Here is a 17,068-nt window from a genome sequence, read left to right on the forward strand (position 1 = left end):
CTTGGCATAGCACCCTGCACATAGTAGGTCATCAGTAAATATTAGTTGAATTGCAATTTTGACACTCCCTTTAAGAGAAGACCACCCTGCCAATGGGCAAACAATCTAGAATTCTAAAGGAGGCTCTTATTTTTACAACCAGTCATTGTTTTCCTTGCTGCTTCCATTTTCTCTGTCCAACTCTTAGGGCTGGGGTTCTCCCATGCTGGGTACTTGTCATGGTTCTTAGCCAATTGCTCCTCTCTCTTAAAGACCTCATCTAGCTATGTGACTTAAAATACCACTTATATACCTCTAAATTTATATTTGTAGCCAAGACCTCTTCTGTGGGATTATATGTGTGTGTATGTGTGTATATATACACATATATATACACTATACATATACATATATACACACACATATACATATATATATATATTCCATAGGACTCTGATTGATGCAGGTTGATATATTTTAACTGTGTACTTGACATCCTGATTGATTATACATTGACATCCCAAGTTAGCACACAGCAGTTAAAGTGACCTTTTAAAAATATAATTCTGATGATGTCACTCCCTTTAAAGGCTTCCCACTACACCAGTTATAAATCCTTCCCATGGCTTATATCATGAAAAGTCTTGACTCCATCCTTTCTCTAGCCTCACCTCCTGACATCGTTCTTCTGCCTCACTGTGCTTGAGTCACGTTGGCTTTCTTTCTGATGCTCGAATGAGACAAACTCATCCTCCTTCTCAGAGCCTTTGCACTTGTTGTGTCTTCTTGGAACACTTGCCCCAGATGAATACATGGCAACCAAAGTGTCACCTCAGGGAGGACTTCCCTGACCCCCTTTCCTCTCCCAGAATGAAAACTTTCTCCATCTCTCTCTAAGTCTCTAAGTCATTGCCTTGTTTTAGTACTTCCTTTATGACACTCTGTGTACCCTACTGGAGAGGGAGCTCCACGGGAGCAGGAGACTTTCCAGTCTTGTTCTCCACTGTATCTTCAGTACCTAGCCCAGTGCCTGGCACATAGGAGGACCTTAATAAATAGACATTGGATTTTTTTTTTTCTTTTTTGAGATGGAGTCTCCCTGTGTCATCCAGGATGGAGTGCAGTGGCGCCATCTCAGCTCACTGCAACCTCTGTCTCCCAGGTTCAAGCAATTCTCCTGCCTCAGCCTCTTGAGTAGCTGGGATTACAGGCACATGCCACCACGCCCAGCTAAGTTTTGTATTTTTAGTAGAGACGGGGTTTCACCATGTTGGTCAGGCTGGTCTTTTTTTTTTTTTTTTTTTTTTTTTGAGACAGGGTTTCACTCTTTGCCTAGGCTGGAGTGCAGTGGCGTGATCTTGGCTCGCTGCAACCTCTACCTCCTGGGTTCAAGCGATTCTCCTGCCTCAGCCTCTCAAGTAGCTAGGACTACAGGCATGAGCCACCATGCCTGGCTAATTTTGTGTTTTTAGTAGAGATAGGGTTTCACCATGTTGGTCAGGCTGGTGTTGAACTCCTCAGGTGGTGATCCATTTGCCTCAGCTACCCAAAGTGCTGGGATTACAGGCATGAGCCACCGTGGCTGGCGTTTTTTTTGTTTTTGTTTTTTGTTTTTTGAGACAGGGTCTCACTCTGTTGCCCAGACTGGAGTGCAGTGGTGGTATCTCGGCTTACTGCAACATTCACCTCCCAGGCTCAAGAGATTCTCCTCCCTCAGCCTCCTGAGTAGCTGGGATTATAGGTGCCCACCACCATGCCCAGTTAATTTTTGTATTTTTTAGTAGAGACGGGGTTTCACCATGTTGGCCAGGCTGATCTCAAACTCCTGACCTCGGGTGATCCACCCACTTCAGCCTCCCAAAGTGCTGGGATTACAGGCGCAAGCCACCATGCCTGGCCTGATAAATAGATATTGAATAAATGAAGTTAAACGGAAGTATAGTGAAGGCACTGGAATGAGAAGGCCTGGTTTCTAGCCCCTATTTCATCTCTGTGTGACCTCAGCAAGCCACTTTGTCTCTTAGATTCTCAGTTTGTTCATCTGTAAGGCGAGCATGACAACACTCTCCTCACACTAGTGTGAGGATTAAATGGTATGTCTATTAAGAGCCTGGTGTGCCGGGCGCGGTGGCTCAAGCCTGTAATCCCAGCACTTTGGGAGACCGAGGCGGGTGGATCACGAGGTCAGGAGATCGAGACTATCCTGGCTAACATGGTGAAACCCCGTCTCTACTAAAAATACAAAAAACTAGCCGGGCGTGGTGGCGGGCGCCTGTAGTCTCAGCTACTTGGGAGGCTGAGGCAGGAGAATGGCGTGAACCCGGGAGGCGGAGCTTGCAGTGAGCCGAGATCACACCACTGCACTCCAGCCTGGGAGACACAGCGAGACTCTGTCTCAAAAAAAAAAAAAAAAAAAAAAAAAAGAGCCTGGTGCTGTGCTTAGCACATAGTACAACAATCAACAAATGCTGGTGCTTTTTTTCCTCTTTGAGTCTCATTTTCCTCACAATAGGGTAAATAACATTGATCGTACAGTATGGAGTTGTTGTAGAAATGATATGAATTTACAAGTCTTTCCCTTCTCTGGACTTTGCCCATAGTATTCTCTTTGATCCTCCTCCTCCCTCCCCCATGTCTTCCTCCCTAGATAACCTCAGTTGTCACTTTCTTCAGGAAGCCTTCCCTGGGACCCCATGCTGGATCAGAGCCTCTTCTGGGCCCCCTCAGGCCCTGCATTTCTGTTAAAATAAACAGATATCATCATGGTTTCTTCATAGGCCCAGCGGATGGATGGATGAATGGAAGGACGGAAGGATGGAAGGATGGAAGGATGGAAGGATAGAAGGATAGAGGGAAGGAAGGAGGGAGGGACAGATGATGAAAGGAATCATGTGAGAGTGACTTCAACCAGCTCCACCAAAGTCGAGCACCCCAGAAGCCAGCCTCAGCTGCCCATTCCACTCCACAACTCCCAGAGACCCTCCCCTGCCGCTCCCTCAACACCTGGTTGGCACCCATTGGCTCCTCGGTCCCACAGCGCTCTCAGCGGTGGTGCCCCGGGATTGACTGCGGTCCTCATTATTCTCACTGGCCCCAGGCCTCGAATGGAAGGCAGCCAGGTGCGGGGATGCAGATGATCTCAGCCCCCGCCCCTGGGTCAAGGTAGATGTGGCGACAGTGGGGCGGAGCTCCTGGCGAGGGCAGGAGCGCTGCGCTCCGAGGCTGGGACTCGAGGCTCCACGGGATGAAGGGGCTGCGGCTGCTACCACTGCTGCTGGTGACCTTCACCCTGGGAAAGCGCGCCCAGCGCTGGGTTTACCTGCGCGAAGAGTTCGAAGACGGGGGTAAGCAGTTCGGTGCCTGGCAGCGACTATAGAACAGACTCTACGTCCTTGCCTGTCACCTGTCCCAGCGGTCAGGCAGGCCGACTTTCCCGGTTTGGAGCCCGTTTAGAGACAGAAAGACTACAGCTGAAATCTCCACTTGCTACCTCCTAGCTGTGTGACACTGGGCAGGTAGCTTACTAAGTCTGCATTTCAATTTTTCTCTATTAAATGAGGACAATACGGATCTTGCAAAATTGTTCAGAGCATTGAATTAGGTAAGGTGAGTAAAGCATTGTCCCTAGCATATAGTTGGCATGCAGTAAACGTTTGTTCCTCCTTCTTCATCCCAAATGGTGAACCTTGGAGGAAAAAGGGGATCATTGACCGCGATCGTGAAATTTTCTGTGTTTCTTTCTTTTCTTTTTCGTTGTCTTTCTTTTTTTTTTTTTTTTTTTTTTTTTTTGAGATGGAGTCTTGCTCTGTTGCCCAGGCTGGAGTGCAATGGCATGATCTTGGCTCACTGCAACCTCCGCCTCCCAGGTTCAAGTGATTCTCCTGCCTCAGCCTCTCGAGTAGCTGGTGCCCGCCACTACACCTGGCTAAATTTTTATTTTTACTTTTAGTAGAGATGGGGTTTCACCATGTTGGTCAGGTTTGTCTCAAACTCCTGACCTCAGGTGATCCACCCACCTTGGCCTCCCAAAGTGCTGGAGTTACAGGCATGAGCTACTGCGCCCAACCAAATTTTCTGTGTTTCATAAAATATCAGAGTTCAGAGGATCTTGGAGGTCATCTTGTGCAGTCTCCTCCCTAGAATGCCTCATGAACTTCAGAGAATTATGGAAGGGCTTACTTACCTAAGGACAAATGTTCAATAGTACTGTTTCAGCCCACAAACAAATGATGCTCTTCGTGTGTATGTATGTGTGTGCGTGTGTGTGTGCATGTGTGTGTTTGTGTGTGTGAAATCTGATTAATTCTTTGAGGGTGCAGTAGATAGGGCACTTGCTGAGGAATTAGGATGTTTTGGATTTGAGTCCACATTCCACCATGAACACCTGGAGAAGCCCTTTCCCATTTCTGAGACTCAATTTCCCAATCTTACTTACCTAAAGACAAATGTTCAATGGTACAGATACTTGTGATACTGTTTTGAGGGTAGCAAGGTATAGAGGTGCTACAGAGGAAGGTAGAAATAAGCCCAGGCAAATGGCCTGGACAGGAAAGCTTCAGGGAGAAGGTGAAACTTAAGCAATGTTTTGAAGGATAAATCAGTTTATTAGATTGGGAGAGAAGGGGAGAAGGGTATTCCAGGTAAGAAGAACAGCGTGTACAATGGTACAGCCAGCAGTGGCATCTTCAGGGAACAGGAAAGTTGAAGGGGAGGGGAGTTAGGGTGAGACTGGAGAGCAGGTGGGGCATATACCAAGGGAGTTAGGGAGCCTGGCCTTTTGCTGAAGGCAGTGGGAAGCTAGTGAAGGTGATAAGCAGGAGAAATAAGATCTGACCTGGGTATTAGAAAGAGTGCTTCAGAAAGTAAGTGGACCTGGATTGTGAAGCTGACTGAAGTTGAGTTTGGAGACAGAAAAACCATCCAGGAGGCTACTGTAATCTTTTCCCCCACTATTTATTTATTTCTCTCCCTTCTGTCTCTCATTTTTCCCCTCAAGTGACTGTTGTAATCTTCATGGTGAAAAGTAGAGAGTCTGTACCAGAGTGGTAATGATAGGAATAGAGGGGAGGGGGCAGACAGGAAAAATGTTCAGGAGTTGGCTGAAAAGTGGGATGTAACAGCTTCACTGTAACAAAGCACAATCTGTTTTCAAGGATAGGTTCAAGGTCCCCCACTTCCTAATGGATTTCAGCCATCCTTTGTAATGAGCCCTTTGAGGCTAAATCTTGTGACTGCTAGCTTGAGGGCTCATTTCCCTGCCTGGGCTGGCTTTTACTCACACCATAATTCCTCCTGGTAGAAGGCAGGGAGAACATGCACAGACATGCCATCGCTTCCCCAAGGACTGAACTCCACTTGTCCGGGGGGGGGGTAAATGCCCAAATGCCCAACGGTATTATCAATAAATATTTATGAAATGCTCTGGAATCAGGAAAAGAGGGGCTTCAAGCCCGAAGACTTGAAGATTTTGGCCCGTTGACGAGGCCAAAATCATGAACACAATCCAGCACTGTGTCCAGGAAGGTTTGGTCTGCATGACCTCACCTCTTCCGGGAGGACTTGCCTAGGCTTCTCCTAGTTCTCTTAGCCCCTGTGCTTCTTGCATGTCAGCCCTGCTCACACCATGACTATTTACCTTATTTTCTTTTCTGTTTCCAGCCCACTAAACCATTATTGAATGATTGAATTATTGGACTGAATCTTGACACATACACCAAAAAGTAACACCCCAAAAAGAGAATTGTTATTGCAAGAAATCTTCTTACATTAAGACTTAGCAACATGTAATTGTTGAGGTCAGGTGCCTACTTTGAAGACACCAGCCCAAAATGCAATTATTATGTTGAGTGAAGAAAAGTCAGAGAGATGTGCTGAAGGGCTGATTCTGCTCACTGGTTGAGGAGGGTTGGCTAGTGGGGTCCAAGGTTCTGAGGCTTATCCTTAGCTTATAGCACCTAGAAATCCAATGTTAGGGTACTCAGAACTGGGAAGGTTTAGACACTGACTTGTTCTATCCAAACTCAAAAGAGGCATATATATTAGCGAGATACCAATATTTCTTTTTCTTTCTTTTTTTCTTTTTCTTTTCTTTTCTTTTCTTTTTTTTTTTTTTTTTTTTTGAGACAATCTTGCTCTGTTGCCCAGGCTGGAGTGCAGTGGCATGATCTCAGCTCACTGCAACCTCCACCTCCAGGATTCAAGCAATTCCTCTGCCTCAGTCTCCCAAGTAGCTGGGATTACAGGTGTGCACCACCTCACCTAGTTTTTCTATTTTTGGTAGAGATGGGGTTTCGCCATGTTGGCTATGCTGGTCTCGAACTCCTGACCTCAAGTGATCTGCCCGCCTTGGCCTCCCAAAGTGCTGGGATTACAGGCGTGAGCCACTGTACCCGGCAAGATACCAATATTTATCGAGCATCTGAGACTTAACATTTCTAAGACAAAACTTTTGTGTGCTCCTCCAGACTTACTCTATTCCCCGCTGGTGTTCTCTATCTTAGTAAATGCCCTAACCATTCATCTGGTTGTTTAGGTCAAAAATTAAAGAGTGGGCCGGGGTGGTGGCTCACGCCTGTAATCCTAGTGTTTTGGGGGACTGAAGCGGGAGGGATTTGAGACCAGCCTGAGCAACATAGTGAGAACTCGTCTCTACTAAAAATTAATTAATTGATTAAAAAATTAGCCAGGCATGGTGGCACATGCCTGTAGTCCCAGCTACCCGGCAGGCTGAGACAAGAGGACTGTGTGAACCCAAAAGTTTGAAGTTATAGTGACCTATGATCGTGCCACTGCACTTCAGCCTGTGCCACACAGAGACACCCCATCTCAGAAAAAAAAAAAATAAGAATCATCTTTGATTCTTTTATTTCCCTCAACTTCTTTATTTAATCCATCAGCAAGTTTAATGAGTGTACTTTCAAAACATAATCCTAAATGTGATTTTTTTACCTCCTATATTGCTACCCACCTAGTCCCAGCCACTATCATCTCTCACGTGGACTACTGCAGTAACTTGAATGGCCTCTGCTTCTGTTCCTGCTTCCCCTTGGCCTTTTCTCAGATACATTTCAGAATGACTTTTTTGAAATGTCAGTCAGATTGTATCATTCTGGAACTTTAAAAACCTCCACTGCCTTTCTATTAGATTTAAAATAAAACCCAACTTTCTTACCATGACCTACAAGAACTTCCATGATCTAGTCCCTGCCTACCTCTCTTATCTCCTGCTTGTTCATTATGTTCCAGCCACATTGGCTTTCTTGTTTCTCAGACACACAGACTTCAACCCCCATCTCAAGGCATTTGCACTTGCTGTGATTTCTGCCTGGAATATTCTTCTCTTAGATCTTCACATGGTTTGCTCCTTCTCATCATTCAGGTTTCTGCTTAAATGTTTTCTTCTTAGAGGGGATTTTCTCGTTTGCCCTATCAAATATTATTCCCCTGTATATGGTTGTACTCTATCCTTTTATGTAACTTACTTTTAAAAAAATCAACTTTTTAAGATATAATGTACATGTAACAAAATGCACTCAATTAATGTGTATTATTCTTTGAATTTTGAAAAATGTAAGGCCGGGCGCGGTGGCTCAAGCCTGTAATCCCAGCACTTTGGGAGGCCGAGATGGGCGGATCACAAGGTCAGGAGATCAAGACCATCCTGGCTAACACGGTGAAACCCCATCTCTACTAAAAAATACAAAAATCTAGCAGGGCGAGGTGGAGGGCGCCTGTAGTCCCAGCTACTCGGGAGGCTGAGGCAGGAGAATGGCGTAAACCTGGGAGGCGGAGCTTGCAGTGAGCTGAGATCTGGCCACTGCACTCCAGCCTGGGCGACAGAGGGAGACTCCGCCTCAAAAAAAAAAAAAAAAAGAAAAATGTAGGAGAGGCGTGGTGGCTCATGCCTGTAATCCTAGCACTCTGGGAAACGGAGGCAGGCAGATCCCCTGAGCTCAGGAGTTCAAGACGAGCCTGGGCAACATGGAAAAACCGTGCTTCTACAAAAAATACAAAAATTAACTGGGCATGGTGGCATGCACCTGTGGTCTCAGCTACTTGGGAGGCTGAGGTGAGAGTATCACTTGAGCCCAGGAGTTCAAGGCTGCAGTGAGTCGAGATTGTGCCACTGCACTCCAGCCTAGGTGACAGAAGGAGACTCTGCCTTAAAAGAAAAAAAAAAAAAGAAAAAGAAAAATGTATATACCTGTGTGGCTACTGCCACAATCAATATATAGAACACTTCCATCACCCCAAAAAGTTCCCATCTGAGCCTTTGCATGCTTACTGTCTCTCTCTCTCTCTCTTCATTTCTCTCTCTCCTCACTGTTACATTAACTTCCTGAGAGCACAGTGCTTCTCTGTTGTCTTCACTGCTGTAGCTTCAGAACGTAGAAAAGTGCCTGGATCAGGCACACAGTAGGTGCTCGATAATTTTTTTGTTGACGAAGAATGAATTGCCCTGGGAAATTATCCTTTTCAGAGATCCAAATGCTCACGTGAGCCAAGGCAAACCCTTCCTGGTTATCAGAGACCCAGGAAACCGAGTTCAATGAGCCTGAATTTCATTTCATTGAATGCTTATTGTGTACCAGTGAGTCTTTTTCTTTTTTCTTTTGTTTTTGAAACAGGAATTCATCTGTCACCCAGGCTAGAGTGCAGTGGTGCTATCATGGCTCACTGAAGCCTCCACCTCCTGAGCTCAAATAACCATCCCACCTTAGCCCCTGAGTAGTCAAAATCACAGGCGCACGCCCAGCTAATTTTTTAAATTTTTAGTAGAGACCGGGGTCTTTCTATGTTGCCCAGACTGGTCTTGAACTCCTGGGCTCAAGCAATTCTCCTGCTTTGGCTTCCCAATGTGCTGGGATTATAGGCATAAGCCACTGTGCCTAGCTGATTTATTTATTTATTTATTTATTTATTTATTTATTTATTTAGAGACAGAGTTTTGCTCTTGTTGCCCAGGTTGGAGTGCAATGGTGTGATCTCAGCTCACCACAACTTCAGCCTCCAGGTTCAAGCGATTCTCATGCCTCAACCTCCCGAGTAGCTGGGATTACAGGGATGTGCCGCCATGCCTGGCTAATTTTGTATTTTTAGTAGAAACAAGGTTTCTCCATGTTGGTCAGGCTGGTCTTGAACTCTCGACCTCACGTGACCTGCTCACCTTGGCCTCCCAATGTGCTGCGATTACAGGCATGAGCTGCCGTGCCTGGCCGAATTTTTTTCCTTATACATCATTTTATCGAATTTCTCACCAGTTCTATAAGGAAGATGCTATTATTCACTCTTTCAGTGATGAGGAAACTGGGGTTCAAAGAGGTTGGGTGATTTTCCCAAGGTTTTACAGCTAAGGTCAAAAGCAGTTGGGAAGCCAAGGAAGGGAACATCTGGAAAGCATTCATTGCATTTGACAGTTAGGAAGACCATTTGACAACTCAGTGGAGCGGTGGGGTGGAAGCCTAATTACCTTAGGTTGAAGGGTAGAGGGGAGCTGAGGAAATGAATACAGCAGGGTTGGGTTACATTTTGGAGAATTCTGGCTGACAGGGAAGTAGAGAAGAGCGCAAGTAAGTAATTTGGAATACAAAATGCACGTGGAAGGTTTGGTTGACACAAGGTGGGGGTTTTGCAGAAAGGCAAATGGGCAAGGGGGTTGAGAAGAGCGAGCAAGTTGATGGATCTACACCTCTTTTCACTTTACAACCCCTGTACCTGGCAAAGTACCTGGCACACAGAAAGTGTTACAAGTTTGAAGGAGGAAGGAAGGAAAGACTTGAGAGTTAGGCAGAAAGAAGCCAAGTGACTAAAAAGAAATGGGATGGGAAGTGTCAAAGAACAGATGCAGTTCAAGTAACGCAGTGTGAGAATTGGAGGACAGGAGGCAATGGTCATGGAGGTGGGTGGACATGGGTGTTTGAGTTTGAGATTTCTTCTTCTTTTTTTTTATTTTGAGATGAAGGCTGGCTCTGTCACCCAGGCTGGAGTGCAGTGGCATGATGTCAGCTCACTGCAACCTCCGCCTTCTGGGTTCAAACAATTCTCCCACCACAGCCTCCTGAGAAGCTGGAACCACAGGAACATGCCACCATGCCTAGCTAATTTTTGTATTTTTAGTAGAGATGGGGTTTCATCCTGTTGGCCAGGCTAGTCTCAAACTCCTGACCTCAAGTGATCCGCCCACCTCGGCCTCCCAAAGTGCTGGGATTACAGGCATGAGCCACTTTGGAGTTTGAGATTTCAAAGCAATTTCTGCTGATGACAAGGCCCAGGGTGTGAATGTAGTGACAAATGGCTAACCTAGGGTAGAAGTAGAGATGAGGAAACTGATAGGCTAGGGAGTTGGATGGGCTGTCCTATAGACATCACCTGGATGATGATGGACCTGAGTAGAGAGGAAAACTGTGACCCAGGTGCCAGTTTTCAGCAAGTGATGGGAGGAACTTGGAGTGGTGACTGATCAGGGCAAGAAACCAATAACATGAGTGAGAGCATGGAGGATTCCACCGGTAGTCCATTACCTGCAATCTCTAAGAGCTTCCCACCATAGCCCTGGAACCAGCCACCCCAAAGGGCCTCAGCCCAGTGGATTGGGGCAAAGCATTAGCCTCTGCTGCTTCCATTGTGACCTAGCACCTGGGGCCTGGCTGGTAGGATTGTGAGTACAGCCTTTCTAAGCCACAGTACGCAATTCTGGCCAAAGCCTTACAATTGTACATATCCTTTTCCTAGGTAACTCCCTTCCTAGGATTTTTTTTTTTCCTCTCAAGAAATAATCAGAAATGTGAGCAATACTTTATGCACATGTAACATATAAATCATGTGAGCATTATTTGTAATTGGAAACATTTGGAGACAAACCTAAATGCCCAACAGTAAGGGCACAATTAAGTAAAGTATGATATACCCATAGAATGTTTGGGAAGTTTTTAATGTCATGGGGAAATGTTTATGACCTAATGTCTTGAAAAATTTACAAAATTATATATATATATATACATATATATAGTCACTATGTAAAATATATTTGTGCATAAAAAAAAGAATAGAAGAAAATGGACCAAAATGTAAGCAGTAAATAAGAGAATTTCAGATTAGTTTAATTTTTTCATTATTTTCTACAATGAACTTGTGTTACCTTTTAATTTATTATTATTATTGTTAATTTATTTCTTTGAAACACAATCTCACTCTGTTGCCCAGGCTGGAGTGCAGTGGGTTTAAGTGATTCTCATGCCTCAGCCTCCTGAGTACTGGGATTACAGGTGTGCACCACCTATGCCAAGCTAATTTTTGTATTATTAGTAGACACTGGGTTTACTATGTTGGCCAGGCTGGCCTTAAACTCCTGACCTCAAGTGATTCGCCTGCCTTGGCCTCCCAAAGTGCTGGGATTACAGGTGTGAGTCACTGCTCCTGGCCATTATTCTTTTAATAATAATAATAATAAACTATTAAAAATTAAGAGAACTGTTTGCTGTTTCCAGTTCTTGGAGTTAAAATTTCTGCTTTTGAACTTTATTTATTTATTTATTTTATTTTTATTTTTTTTGAGACGGAGTCTCACTCTGTTGCCTAGGCTGGAGTGCAGTCGCACGATCTCGGCTCACTGCAACCTCCACTTTCTGATTTCAAGCAATTCTCCTGCCTCAGCCTCCTGAGTAGCTGGGATTACAGGCATCCACCACCACACAGGGCCAATTTTTGTATTTTTAGTAGAGACAGGGTTTCACCATGTTGGTAAGGCTGGTCTCAAACTCCTGACCTCGTGATCTGCCTGCCTCGGCCTCCCAAAGTGCTGAGATTACATGCGTGAGCCACTGTGCCTGGCTGAACTTCATTTTTTATAGCTAAACTGTACCTGATGCCTTAATTAACCTTTTATTTATTTATTTATTTATTTTTTTTTTTTTTTTGAGACGGAGTCTCGCTCTGTCGCCCAGGCTGGAGTGCAGTGGCGCTATCTCGGCTCACTGCAAGCTCTGCCTCCCGGGTTTACGCCATTCTCCTGCCTCAGCCTCCCGAGTAGCTGGGACTACAGGCGCCCGCCACCTCGCCCAGCTAATTTTTTTGTATTTTTAGTAGAGACGGGGTTTCATTGTGTTAGCCAGGATGGTCTCGATCTCCTGACCTCGTGATCCGCCCGTCTCGGCCTCCCAAAGTGCTGGGATTACAGGCTTGAGCCACCGCGCCCGGCCATTTTTTTTTTTTTTTTTTTTTTTTTTTTTTGAGACGGAGTCTCCCTCTGTCACCCAGGCTGGAGTGCAGTGGCCGGATCTCAGCTCACTGCAAGCTCCGCCTCTTGGGTTCAAGCGATTCTCCTGCCTCAGTCTCCCGAGTAGCTGGGACTACAGGCGCCCGCCACCACACCCGGCTAATTTTTTGTATTTTTAGTAGAGACGGGGTTCACAGAGTTAGCCAGGATGGTCTCGATCTCCTGACCTCGTGATCCGCCCGTCCCGTCTCGGCCTCCCAAAGTGCTGGTTTTACAGGCGTGAGCCACCGCGCCAGACTTAATTAACCTTTTTTAAGCGCAGTCGTAGTCACTAAGCATGATGCTTTACACACTCCAATCCTTATCTCAGCTCTGCAAAGTAGTTATTATTTTCCCAATCTACAGATGGTAAAACTGAAGCCCAGAGAAGTCGACTAATTTGAGGTCACATAGCTGCTGAGTGGTAAAGGTAGGGTTTGAATCAGGACTGAATTTTTTTTTCTTGCATTATTCCTGCTACCCACCTCACTGCCTCCTACGAGTCCAATAACTTGAAGGCCTTCTGACTCACTTTTTTTTTTTTTTAAAGAGACGGGGCCTTACTCTGTCACCCAGGCTTGGAGTGCAGTGGCACAATGATAGCTTATGGCAGCCTCGAACTCCTGGGCTGAAGTGATGCTCTCACCTCAGCCTCTTGAGTAGCTGAGACTATAGGTGTACACCACTGCACATGGCTAGTTCACATTATAAGTAGTGCTTAGCACCCTCCAGAAAGGTAAATCTTAGATTCTTTGAATGTCAGAACTGAAAGGCTCCTGAGAGCTCATCTAACCCCACGTGCCTGCCTTTTCCCCATTTACAGGTGAGCGGTCCTTCTGAGGTCCAGAAGGGAACATGACATGCGAGGGGCATTTAAGGGATTTGTGACAGAGATTGATTCAGGGTCCTTTCTTTCTGCCGTTTTCCCAGCCTACAGAGCAACACAGCAACCAGAGGATGTGCAAGGGCTTTATTTTTTTAATTTTAATTTAATTTTATTTTATCTTATTTAATTTTATTTTGAGACGGAGTCTTGCTCTTATTGCCAGACTTGAGTGCAATGGCGTGATCTCGGCTCACTGCAACCTCTGCCTCACAGGTTCAAGCGATTCTCCTGCCTCAGCTTCCCGAGAAGCTGGGATTACAGGTACCCACCACAATGCCTGGCTAATTTTTTGTATTTTCAGTAGAGATGGAGTTTCACCATGTTGGTGAGGCTGGTCTCGAACTCCTGACCTCAGCTGATCCACCCGCCTTGGTCTCCCAAAATGGTGGGATTACAGCGTGAGCCACCGCACCCGGCCATGCAAGGCCTTTAGAATCCAACCCTGTCATTGTACAGATGGGGAAAATGAGACCCAGAGAGAAAAGATGGTTTTCCTAAAGTCACATGGTGAGTCCGTGGCAGAAATGTTTGTTGAACCCAGGTCTCATCCTTCATAAAAGATTCACTAGCCACTGCTACAAGCTGCCAAGTGTCAGGTGGCCAGCAGATGGTAATATCAGCGGCCTCAAGGACAACATGAGCTTTTGGAATCACAGACCTTACATAGGGACTGGCATATTAAAATATGCAGAAACTGGGCACAGTGGCTTGCACCTGTAATCCCATCTACTTGCGGGGCTAAGGCAGAAGGATCACTGGAGTCTAGGAGTTCAAGCCTGAGTGATACAGCAAGACCTTGTCTCTAAAAAAAGTAAATAAATAAATAAATAAAATGCAGAAATGTTGGTAGATTGAATTGTGGGATCATCAGTTCAGGTATGGGGGAGGGCTAATGGTGACAGCAGTGACTGTTGAAAAAGTACAAAATCAAGCAGAAAGAAACTGGAATTCAAATGAGGGACTGAATGATGCAGGAGTCACAAGGGGTGTGTGTGTGTGTGTGTGTGTGTGTGTGTGTGTGTGTGTGTGTGTGTGAATGTTAATTCTGTCAACACTCAGACTTGACTATGAAAACTTGGCCAAAGAGACGTTCTGAGACAACGGGCCTCTGTTTGCAGCTGGCTCAGACCCACTGAGGACAGCTCAGCAGGGCTGAGGAACACTCTGCTGCTCAGGCCCCCGACTGATAAGTGATTGAGACTGTCTGTGAATCATGGCTACTTGGACATGCTGAGCCTGGGGAAGAATCACCCTGGACTGATGCCCGAACCGAATAGGCCTGATCCAGCTGGCCTTTCCAGGTCTCAAGTACAAACTGATGGCAAGGACTCCTGAATAGTCTCGAACTCCTGAACTCAAGTGATCCGCCTGCCCGCCTCAGCCTCCCAAAGTGCTAGGATTACAGGTATAAGCCACTGCACCCGGCCCTTTTATATGTTATTTTGTTTAAAGTTTGTCATCTTACCTGCCAATTGGGATATAAATTCCATGAAGGAAGGGATTCATTTTGTTCACTGCCTGGCACATAATAAACCCTTAATAAACAAGTGAGTATATAGAAGGAGGAAGGCAGGACGAAAATCTATTGAAAAGACTGTTGGCCAGGTACGGTGGCTTACACCTGTAATCCTGGCACTTTGGGAGGCTGAGGTGGGTGGATCACTTGAGGTCACGAGTTCGAAACCAGCCTGGCCAACCCCATGAAATCCCATCTCTACTAAAATTACAAAAAAAGTAGCCATGCATGGTGGTGCGTGCCTGTAATCCCATCTAATCGGGAGGCTGAGGCAGGAGAATCGCTTGAACCCAGGAAGTGGAGGTTGCAGTGAGCTGGGATAGAGCCACTGCACTCCAGCCTGGGTAACAGAGTGAGACTTTGTCTCAAAAGAAAAGAAAAGACTGTTGAAGCTGCTTCTTCTTCTCTTATCAGATGTGACCACTCGGTTTTGGTAATTTCGTTCTGAAGGTATGAGAGGGGATGCATGAGTTGGATGCAGTGAGACTTTGGAATTAATACATCAGTTAACAATTATAATTCCAGGTACCTGGAAAATTTGCCTTAAATTTCTCTTCTTAAAATTTCATTAAGCTATACACTTATGTTTTGAATAAATGTTATCTGAATAAATCTGAATAAATGTTATACTCCAATTAAAACATTTACTTTAAAAAAGTAAATGACACCCAGAGCCCATATCATGATTTATAATACCATTGTCCAATAAAAGGAACTAGGCCTCCTTAGAGAAATGGCTGATCTAGGGCTGAAGAAGGGAATATACAAGATGAGCCTTGAGCATCTTATAGTTCTAGAAAGTAAGGAAGTGCTCAAAAATCAGAATGATAGGGGTGTGTCAAAGGGACATAGGAGCCAACTGAAAGAGCTCCCAATGGCTAGACATTTGAGCAACAAAAAGCCAGTTGTAGTGGCACATGCCCAGCTACTGAGGAAGCTGAGGTGGGAAGATCCCTTGAGCCTAGGAGTTCAAGGCTGTACTGAGCTATGACTGTGCCACTGCACTCCAGTCTGGGTGACAGGGTGAGACCCTATTACTTAAAAAAAAAAAAGTTATAAAATAAATATCCATGAGTCCATACTGGTATAAAGAAATGATTGAGTAAATAAACAGGGACAAATAGACAAATCTCCTGTACAGAAGTATTCCAAATAATTTATGTAAATACTCTGCCCTCAAAGAGGTGGGGCATAACTCCCCACTGCTTAAGTGTGGACTGTACATATTGACTGTCTTTTAAAGAGTGCAATTTGGAAAGAAGGGGGAAAAAGAGTAACTTTGCAATGGAGAAACCTGACACATACCGCCTCAGCCAGGTGATTGGTGTTAACACCATCAGTGATGTCATGTTAATAGCATGCACCATTAATATGATGTCATGAGAATGGCCGTTTACCTCTGTGGCCTTCTTCCCCAAAGCCTATAACCTCTATCTAACCACGAGAAAAATGTCAGACAAACCCCAGTAGAAAGACATTCTGGCCAGGAGCAGTGGCTCACGTTATAATCCCAGCACTTTGGGAGGCTGAGGCAGGTAGATTGCTTAAGCCCAGGAGTTTGAGGCCAACCTGGGCAACATGGTGAAACTCCATCTCTACAAAAAAAAAAAACAACAAAAATTAGCTAGTATGGTGGCACGTGCCTGAGGTGGGAGGATCACCTGAACCTGAGAGACAAGGTTGTGGTGAGTCAAGGTCATGCCACTGCACTCTAGCCTGGGCAACAGAGCAAGACTCTGTCTCAAAAAAAAGGCTAGAAGGAAATATAGTATATCAAAATGTTAACAATGGTCATCTCTGAGCGGTAGGTATCATGGATGTTTTTACTGCTTATTTGTTTCTTCTGGGCTTTCTACATTTTCTACAATAAATTATTTTACTTTGAAAAATGAAGAAATATAAAATAAGAAAAGCAGATAATTTATTTGCCTGTCTCTCCCATTAGATTGTGAATTCCTTGAGGACTTAAGGACTTGAGGAATTGTCTTGCTCACTTTAGCACCCTGGCATCTAGCACTCAGACTGGCTCAACATAGGATCTCTGTAAATGTTTAAGTGAAAAGCTTATATTCTTTTCTGCTCTCAGCATAGAGGCTCTTCTTTAATGCACACTTTTTTTTTTTAGCAAATTTGGCCTGCTTTCTAGGGTATAGTTGATTAGAAATGACAGCCTCCAAGATAAATGGAGGACCTGTTAAAGACTCTCATTCAATGACAGCAGCAATAGTTATATTTACTATCTTAATTAATTTGGCCCTCATGCCAATCTGTTATTCCACAAACATTTATTGAGCACCTACTATGGGCACAGAATTCCTTTCTTTAAAGAGTTTAAATATAATCCTTATTTATACATGAGGACACAGATTCAGAAAAGTGATTTACTCAGGTCATATACAGAAATCGGTGGAAAGGCTGAGATTCTTATCTCATG

The 17,068-nt window shown here is 44.9% G+C and overlaps 1 long non-coding RNA gene across 1 annotated transcript; it reads right to left on the bottom strand.

Annotated features, from left to right (window-relative positions):
* Positions 1-2,411: 2,411 nt before the first annotated feature.
* LOC139356837 (uncharacterized) lies at positions 2,412-10,579 on the bottom strand. Its single transcript, XR_011609288.1, has 3 exons — positions 10,500-10,579; positions 2,983-3,298; positions 2,412-2,717 (listed from the first exon to the last, which is right to left on the bottom strand). It is a non-coding gene; the product is annotated as an uncharacterized lncRNA (long non-coding RNA).
* Positions 10,580-17,068: the final 6,489 nt, after the last annotated feature.

Source organism: Macaca nemestrina, chromosome 1 (assembly GCF_043159975.1).
Source record: "Macaca nemestrina isolate mMacNem1 chromosome 1, mMacNem.hap1, whole genome shotgun sequence".
In the NCBI taxonomy this organism is placed as follows: domain Eukaryota; kingdom Metazoa; phylum Chordata; class Mammalia; order Primates; family Cercopithecidae; genus Macaca; species Macaca nemestrina.